Source organism: Anopheles arabiensis, chromosome 2 (genome assembly GCF_016920715.1).
Source record: "Anopheles arabiensis isolate DONGOLA chromosome 2, AaraD3, whole genome shotgun sequence".
In the NCBI taxonomy this organism is placed as follows: domain Eukaryota; kingdom Metazoa; phylum Arthropoda; class Insecta; order Diptera; family Culicidae; genus Anopheles; species Anopheles arabiensis.
Window position 1 is genome coordinate 41312498 of NC_053517.1, and position 9715 is coordinate 41322212.

Genomic DNA, 9715 nt, shown 5'->3' on the forward strand with positions numbered 1-9715 from the left:
ATGCGTACACTGACCGACGTGAATGTGAATGAAAATTACCTTTAACGTATAAAAACGACCCGCTGTGCAAAGCGACGGAAGGCGTTATGCCGTTCTGAGAATTTTATCATGCCTTCCCTTTCTCTCCAACGGCAAATTTGTCGAGCAGCTCGTCGAGCTGCCCGTCCCTGGCTCCGCCTCATACCCCTCGCCTGAGCGCGCTGTCGAAGGTTTGAATGTGTTGGTGCGTCAGACGGCCAATCGCTGTCAGCCATCGTCCGTGCTCTTTCCCTCCCTAGCGCTATCTCTTTCTCGCGTGTGGTCAATGCTCGCGAGCTGTTGTGGCGCCAAAAATGCCGTTAACAAACATTGCGGCGATGAAGTTGCATTTTCACAAATCAAACCAAAAAATGCGCAATAAGTTCAAACACTGCAATGTAAAAATGATTAAGGAATCGCTAGCTCACGCAGGAGGGTTTGTTGTGCATCGCGCAGAACTGTAATTCGCATTGACACGTTCAGCCCGGCGCTGATTTTCGCACTTTCCGTTCCACCAGCATCAAGAACGCAACCTGATTGTGACACCAGCATCCTGGATGGGGGGGCGGGGGGGTGGCCATGGGACCCCTACGATCATTAGTCACAGGCCCTAAAATTGTTGACGCCATGGGGGAGGGGAGGTGCAAATGGTTCTCCAGCCACGGAGCCCTGAAGACCATCTTTCCGGGGGCCCTTGTCGCTAATAATCTGTCCACTTGTAGACATACGGCATACTATAGACTAGAGATCTTCGGCGACCGCCTAGTCCGCCTATCGTTAGGTCCGCCGCTGGTTCATGACCGTGTTTTTTTATCGTGGAGGTGCACCCTTCTCCCTGCCTGCAGCGTATGCATCAAGCAGGAGACAGTGTGGCATTATACAAGTTGCACGCTGGATAGGAGCGGGCCCGCGACACCGCCATCATTCCGCACATCTGTATGCCCGTCGTGGGTCCGCCGTAGCAAGGGGTGACTATCCGGCTACGTGGTACTCAAGTCCTGAAAAGGCCGGCATGATCGCGTTGTCTATTACGCCAATAATAATAATAATAATTATAATAATAATAAGAACTTAGCATATCAGTCCACACCCGGGTAAGAGTTTGTCTTGACTTTGTTGCTGCCGGGCTACCGCTGTGACGCGACAAATGCACGGAATGCACTCGATCAAAACAAGAACCTACCGATCCGAACCCATTCCAAGGCATTGCCGGTCAATCGGCGTCATGACAACTACTCCAAACCAACAAGCCACCAGATTCTGGACGGACAGGTGCAGCACCATACGCGCACCATAATAAACAAATCCAGAAAATCGAAAATGTACGCATCAGAATCAAATAGTTGTGGGGTTTCCAAACGCACGCACACATACAAACACACAAACACGCGCGCGCAAACTCACACACACACACACACACACACACACACACACACACACACACACACACACACACACACACACACACACACACACACACACGCGCGCGCGCGCTAAGGCACCTACGAACGCGCGCACGCGAGAACGCACCTACGAAAGCGCGCACGCAAGACCGCACCCCCAACCAAACCCCCCTCCGCTTCCGCTATCATCAGCTATCATATAGCGCATCATCATCCAAAGCGCCGGGCGAGGTGGGGGATCGCGGCATGATAGAGTGAATGGTCACTTTCCCCGCGCTGTGTGTGTGTGTGTGTGTGTGTGTGTCGTGACCCGAAAACTCGAGACAGATTTCGACACATTAAAAAAATAATTATCGCCACTTTACGCTGTGCTACATAATGCTTAGAAGGTCGTTGAAGCATCAAACATGTTCAAATTAAAAAATATTAGTTTAGTGTTAGACGTTCTCCTACGCTTGTTTTAAATAGGCTTCTTCACCCTCAATTGGCAGGGGCATCGAATGGTCTCATCAGCAGCGGCACGAAATAAAATAAACCATCAATACACCGATAACACTTTAAATCCCAAGCCAACCCAACCAGCTTCTCCCGCATCGTCTCAAGGTCACACACAAATTAATAAATGCTAACACCCACCAATAACATTACACAACCGCAATGCACATATATGAATCAACGCATACACCACAAACACCCAATCAGCTGGCGGCGGAAGGCACGGGCAGAAGCGCAAGTAAGGCAAGCCAGGGTGAGGGAGGGAGAGAAGAAGCGGACGAAAAAATGGGCGCCATTATTTTTTTAAATTTTTTGACCGTTTTTTTTTGCTCCGCCGCCGCCCGAACTGTCCGAACTGTCCGAACTGCCCGAACTGCGCGACCCAGCGCAGGAATCGCTGAAGAACAGCGCGGGAGAGCAGCCAAAATCTGCGCTGGCCAGCGCAGATTTTGGTGCATTTTCTGCGCTGGAAACTGCTCGAATTTGCGCAGCGGGGATAACCATTGATAATTGATAACGTATGTACCTAATTACCCTGGCGTAAAAAAACAAAACACACAAACAGACATTATATAGATATGTATACACATATAATCTTTTTACATTTTCTCAACTATTGTGTGCGATTAATCCTTGTAGGATGGGTTTACGAGAAAGATAAGGAACAGAATGGAAATAGATAGAGTGATAGGATAGATACTGCGGGTGTCAGCGGTTTGTCTTTTTGTTTTGCGGAAGAACACGATGGAAGAATACAGCCGCCCCTGGCCTCTGGAGTAGTAGTAGTAGTTCTGTAAGTGCTATAGTATGTAACGAATACTTTTTTGTCTGTACCCCTGTTTTTTTACTAGATATTTGACATACTACTCAGCTCACTGGTGGTGCATGTGTTACAGGAATCTTGTCGCATTAGTTGTGTGAAGTGCGTTGCGAGATGTTCGAAATCGATCGTTACTTTCCCGCCCCAATTCCTCCTTTCATAATCGTAGTTGTTTAAGCAAGACAGCGACAGTACAGGCAGCGCCCTCTAGCGATGGGAGATGAGGCAGTGTCAAGGATAGCTTTTCTGCGTTGCATTACACAGCCGGTACGAAAATTCAGTGATCATTTACGTTTTCCAAGTGTTTTTATTTCCCTTCTTCCTGGTTGTGTAGTGAGCGGATAGTTTAGCGAGGCTTTATTCAGGAATATGGGAGATCGAGCGTGATCGAGCGAGAGAGGGAAAGAGCTTAGAAGTGTACCTTAAGCAGCAGCATCAGACTAGTACTGTTGATTGTTCTGGTTATTTTAGGCACTAGTACCCGGGAAAAGAAGAACGGTTTGCCCCCGTACAGTCCCCCCCGGGGCTAGGGATATCGAAAAGTGTGACCAAAGTGCTTGTTTGGAAAAGAAAACGGCCTGGCGCTAGGAATGATTTTCGAAATGAGGATGGTTTAATGCTACAACGCTTTAATGTCGGTTCAAAGGCGAACAGTCGGTCCCTCAGATGGTTCTGCAATTAAGCGACATTATTCTGGTACTTGGTTGGGCACAACACATACACCAACAAACACTTTAAAATATATCATTTTAGTCGCTTTCGGCTACAGAACGATACAGCTTTAACCCCCATACGCACCCATTGATTGCAGCAGTTGTAAACGAAGAATTGTGATAATATTTTCTGTTTTGCTGCAAATTGTCTGTTGTATACAGAAACTTGCAAGCTGCCATACTGCATTTATTTGAATTCCAGCGTCGAAGCGTGCGTTTTTGTATGTCCTGTGTGTACGTGTAACATGAACACGCAGAACACGTAATGAACACAGTGGTAAAGACAACGTTTATGTTTTTAAATTGATTTTGTTCGTTTTTCCTTCTGTATCTTTTTTTTGGAAAATAAAGGGCACCCCGATGCACTTCCGTGGTTGATTTTTATGTGCAGCATGCAACCCCGAGAAATCTGTTCTGCAGCAGCAACGTACAACAAACCTACAAACAATCTGTGATTTTCGTTAATGTTATAGTGAGCGTTTTTGTAGTGTCAGCTTCTATTTTTACTACGATAGGAAGGTTTTGTGCTGTTTTTGGGCTAGGAACAGCGTGCAGTTATGTCTTTTTATTTGTCCGTATTTCCAATTTAGTTGTTTTGCGTTACTTTGTTTCTGGTTTGCTGCAGATAACATTAAGCAATAATAATTATTTGCGATGCATCTTACCGTTTCCAAACTCTCTTTCTCTGAGTTATTGTGTTGGGATCAGACAAGCGGACTGACACGAAAAGGTTGAATAAGGCACGCGAATAGTAGAACTAGCGCAGTCAGCGTATGCTCAGGTTTGTTGACTAATGGCATAGTATGGCACTTGCTTCCGATGTTTCTTTTCCAACGTAGCATTAAGCATGATGGAGCTGGATTGAATTCGTCTTATTACTTACCTCTGTTTGTTGAATTTATTGATATTGGCTATATTTTACCCTACACAGCTCTGCTGCAAGATTTACTTTACAATACCAGAGTAGAATGTAAGTTTTTTTATATCTTGACGAATTGATTGGAAAGTTAGGATTTTCAAATAATCGTGTGTGCTATTGTTTAGAATTCAAAACGGCAACGGCATGGAATTATAGTTGCATCTAAATTGTATAAACTAGAATTTAACAAATTGATTTATTCTTACAAGCGTGAAAACACTCAATTTGAAGATCGTACCCAGTGTGAGGTAGAAGATATGTAAGGCAATTTGGTTTTCATCCACTATCAATCATTTCCCGAGGTGTTTATCAAACATATGGCCTGAAAAATGATGCGTTATTATGTTGCTTTAAATTGAAGCAGTCTCTACCCAGATAAAAAAAAAAAACAATTCGAAAATTTAAAAAAAATCGCAACAATATCCTATATACTATTGATCATTACAAAAGTTTCTCTTTTTGAACATGAATAACTCTATTATCAACATCCCTCGTGTTGTACTTGTTTTACTTAAACTTAATCTTACTACGGTTAGCTTTTTTCGCAAATTAAAATGGAGGATTAAATTTAGTGGTAAAAATCAAACAAAAGTCAAATGTTCCTATCCCACATTATGTCTAGGAAGCAGAAAAGGAATATGCAGCGAGACACTTATCGAAATGAATGATTGGCAAACAAAATACAGGTTAACATCGTAAACACGTAATAAAAAAAACCAATAATTCTACAATTCTCCTCTCGCAATCAAATGATGAACACAATGATAATAACCAAGCTGAAACAGGCCTCTAGCCTCTTGCCCCCCCCTCCTTCGCCCGTTTACACAGCCCAAGTGGATCGAAACAAATTGTACAAATATAATACAACAACGCGTTACTGCGTCAAAGCGTGTGTCAACTAAGGACTACTTGAGTGATCATCATCTACAAAAATGTGTGAAGCAGTAATTAGGATGAATGTCCTTTTTTCTACGTTTTTTTCCTTCTTCTACCGGTACCTGGCTACAGTTCGTTGCAAAAAGCAGTGCAGCCCGCAGTGCTGGTCTGCAATGCCAGTTTGCAGTTCCTTTCGTACAGAACGCATAGAATGTACAAATATATTTCTTTCATCCTCACAAGCTTTGAAATTGCTTCACCGGGTGGTGTGGTTTACTGCTCTGGTACAAATATTAGGATGGACACAATTGGATAAAGGAAAAATCTGGTCGATTTACACTACCTCAGCACGATGACGAATGTATCGTAGAAGAGAAGAGAAGAGATTACACCCAACACTAACCGAAGCAAATACGGAAAACAGAAAAGGGAAAATCACACAAGCAGAAGCTTGTATAAAAAGGAAAATGTATATTTTCATGAATACAAAACTTTATACACGCGCGCCCACACATATTGAACTCCGTTTAACGAAGCCTTTCATCATCCCGTCAACGGTTGTGTAAAGAGCGGTAGTCTGTTGTGCAGTTGCCGAAGGTAACGCTTTAGGATGTAGGATAACACGCATGTGATTATTACAATGAGATTGCCATAAACTGCATGAAGCAACAAGAAACGGATATAAAACACTAAAAACCCATGTACGTACTCTACGAAACAAAGAGTTGAAACAACTGCTCCCCTTTAGAAAGTGCTGTTTTGTTTGCGCTCTTCCCCCACTCTCTCTTTCTCTCTCTACAAGAATCCAAAACATTAAACCCATCTGTAATAGAAAAGCGTTTTAAACGCTTAGCTGCTTGAAACTTTACTTGGTGAGAGGCTGCTAAATAAAAAAAAGAAGAAGCAAAACACTGAAATACAAAACGAAGAAAAAATCGCGGAAAATAACAAAGCCAAACTAAAAACGAAGGTAACGATAACAAGTGAACTTCATTCTGGTGGGAGCGTGTGAGAAGCATGTACTACATTAGGGCCATGTTTGCTAAGTACAATGGAGTGTATATTTTTATAAACATTTTCAATTGACATATGAATAAACACACTCAGCAGCAACATATGAAAAGAAAAGGAATGAAATGAAATTAAAAAAAATGACTTGAAGCAGCTTGATGGTAGATTACTGATTCAGCTGAAGTGTAGGATGTCTGATTTATCTTACTTGGTTATGATTTTTGAAAGCAAATTTAAGGGCCACTTCGACACGCGTGTACGAAAGCAGGAAGAAACAGACCCCTTTTTGGATGCAATAGGCTTGATGCTATTTTGCTCCGTAGGAAGAATGGAGAGGCATTTTAAATTTTGTAAAATGGGGTACCGTAACAGTTCAAATCGCAAGCTTTTTGAATGAGTTCTTGCGTTATTGGTTTCCTAGACACGAACGAAGATAGCGAACTACTTCGTAGCAGGTCTGCAATGTAATGAGACGAGCAAAGATGGAAGAACGAGCAAATATGTGTAACAAGGATCGAAAACTACCAATTGTAATAGCTGTGCTTACGTTGGATTAAACACAATAAAACTTTCATCTGAGATACTGTAATGGATAATAAAGGAACTAAAATTGTATGTACAAATGAAATGTATTCTTTTTATATTCATTTTGAGAAAAACTTGGACCGGATTGAATAAAAAGAGTTGTATAGCAATATTTACCTGGTGCGAAGTTTTGTTTTGTGATTGTACCCTTGTGTTTCTATAGAAATTTTAAAGAAATGAAAAATTAAGGAAATTTATTACTCTGATTATGTTTTTATCTACTAAGATTTCAGCGGAACACCTCATAACGAGTACCCCTCATAACGAGTTAAACGTGCAAATCTAAATGCTTTACAAATACCCCTCTTAACGAGTAAAATCTTGCATAACGAGCAATTTCATTTGGATCAATGGATCTACCTGCTCATGAAGGCGAGAATTTCGAAACTAAGAATTTATCACTTGATTACTGTTCGCACTTAGAGGTGTCCCGTAAGGTTGTGATGCATATATTCCCTGTATACCTACACTTTTCTTAGCCTGGAACCAATTATTTCACTCTTTATACAAATTGTATGAAAAAGAGCCTGCCACATTAATTTTTTTTCGCATAACGAGTGAGTCATTGGAACGGAATAAACTCGTTATGAGGGGTTCTACTGTATTTGCTATAAGAATACATTAATTATGGAAAGGATTATTTTCCAACGAAATGTCCTTTCTGGGTTTATGGTTACTGTAAGGTATACAACGTAGTATAACAGAATGATAATACATTTAGCGAGATATAATATGTGTGTATTAAAAAGAGAAATTCAGATACAAATTTCATCCGATAAAATAAATTGACGTATTGTTCTTCGCTAACTTAAAGTTCGCATAGAAATAATTACTCATTTACGTTAAAATTATATTCAATTGTTTTGAGGACATTCTACCATAATTCCTTTTCACCGGCAAAGTGTTATACCGTGTGCGAAAAAGTTATGACAGAATGCATTGTCCTGATCGAAAAAATATCCTTAAAGTATTGGATGCTACCATAATGCTCAAAATGGTCCTTTTACGGTCCTTGGAAAGGCTTGTGTAGAGATGATGCCTAAAATTAGCAGTCTGTGTTGAATTTAAATCCGTCTTTTTCTTTAAATAATTTTAAAAAATAACATGACGACCGGTTTACTGACAATGATCAAAATCATGGTAAAACTTCATATAACACTAGGTCGCATCACCGCATCACCGATTTATTGTAGTAAAATGTATGGTATCGAATCGCCAATTGGCCGAGATAAATCACAGGCAAATGTGTGTATTTAAACTATTTTATTGCTCTTAGTCAAGGTTGTTGCAACCTTGAAAGTTAAGCCCTATTGTTCCACTTTAACCTAATTAGCTATCAAGTGTGACATGAACAAGCATCGGCTGCTGAAACCAGTCACACTGTACACCGCCAACGGCAATTAATTAGTTTTATGGTGCTGATCCGCAATGATCCGCAACATTATGCGACCAGAAGAAGAAGATGGGAACGTCCACAAACACTAATGCACAGTTTGTCCTGACACCATGCTGCGATTGGTGCAAGTGCGTATCTGCCGGGAAGGTGAACATCGAGTCTGGCGTCCAAGAGGGTTGGGTGGCCATAGCAAAGGTCGAACGGTTCGCCGAACATTAATCAATTATCTGCCAAACAGTGCACAACTATGTTACCCGCATGCCATAGTGAACATATAAAAAGAGATGCGCATCTAGGACTCTTATTCTCGTCCGATCTTTCTGTTGGTACCAAACAGAACAAAATTGGAATCATAAAAAGCGGCGTATAGAACGAAGCGATACGAAGAATTTGCGGAAGGCCTGAAAGAATTTGTTGCACTTTTTGCATTCTTAGGTAAGATTAGAAACACTGATATGATGCTGATTGGCATAACTGTATGCTATGCTCTGTATTTTGTTTGTTATAGGTTTTTTTTCTTAAAGTTCATTAGGAAACAAAAAAATCAAAGATAGTGTAGAAGACGGGTAAATAACTGAAAACGGTAGCCTAAGGTCCTTTTGCAATTCTATGCAGCTGAGATTGCATGAGATCTCTAAAAAACACACGCACACACAACCTTGAGGTGTTCTTCTTCCACCTGTTCGCACTTTTCTCTGAATCTTTATCCGGTTGCTATGGATCGCAATCCATGAGAACGGATCGATAAAATGATAAAGATAAAGTGAGAACAGGTTTATGTTGGATATTTCTAAATGCGTTACTTTTTTATATCGATTTTGTAAAATATTTGCAGATCGAGAAACAAAATGTATAAAATAATTCAACCAGTAATATCATTCTCATGATAAATGCAATAGATTCAGATTAATGCAACAGAATGCTTAAGAAAAATATTCAATGTTACCAGATAACTCATTCTGGGGTATTTTTTGTCAGGAACAAATATCAGGTTTTTTACAGAAACAGTACAGAAACATTTCAGAACAGTTCAGAAACAGTACAGAACAGTACAGAAACAGAGACAAATAAAATGAGAAGATCATTACAAATAAAAAATGGAACAAAAATAATAATACCAATAGAAATATTTAAAAAATGAAAACATATTCAACGAATAGAATCATTGACAAAAATGACAAATAAATAAATAAAACAAGACACAAAATCCTGCATAATGTTTTATATAATTATACATCTCTTGGGCGGTCCCGTGGTACAGTCGTCAACTCGAACGACTCAATAATATGCCCGTCATGGGTTCAAGCCCAGAATGGACCGTCCCCCCGTAGCAAGGATTGACTATCCGGCTACATGGTAATGAATTAAGTCTCGAAAGCCTGTATAGGCCGGCATGACCGCGTAGGACGTTACGCTAAATAGAAGAAGAAGAACATCTCTTTACACGCACACACCTGTTTATATTTAAAAAAAACTACA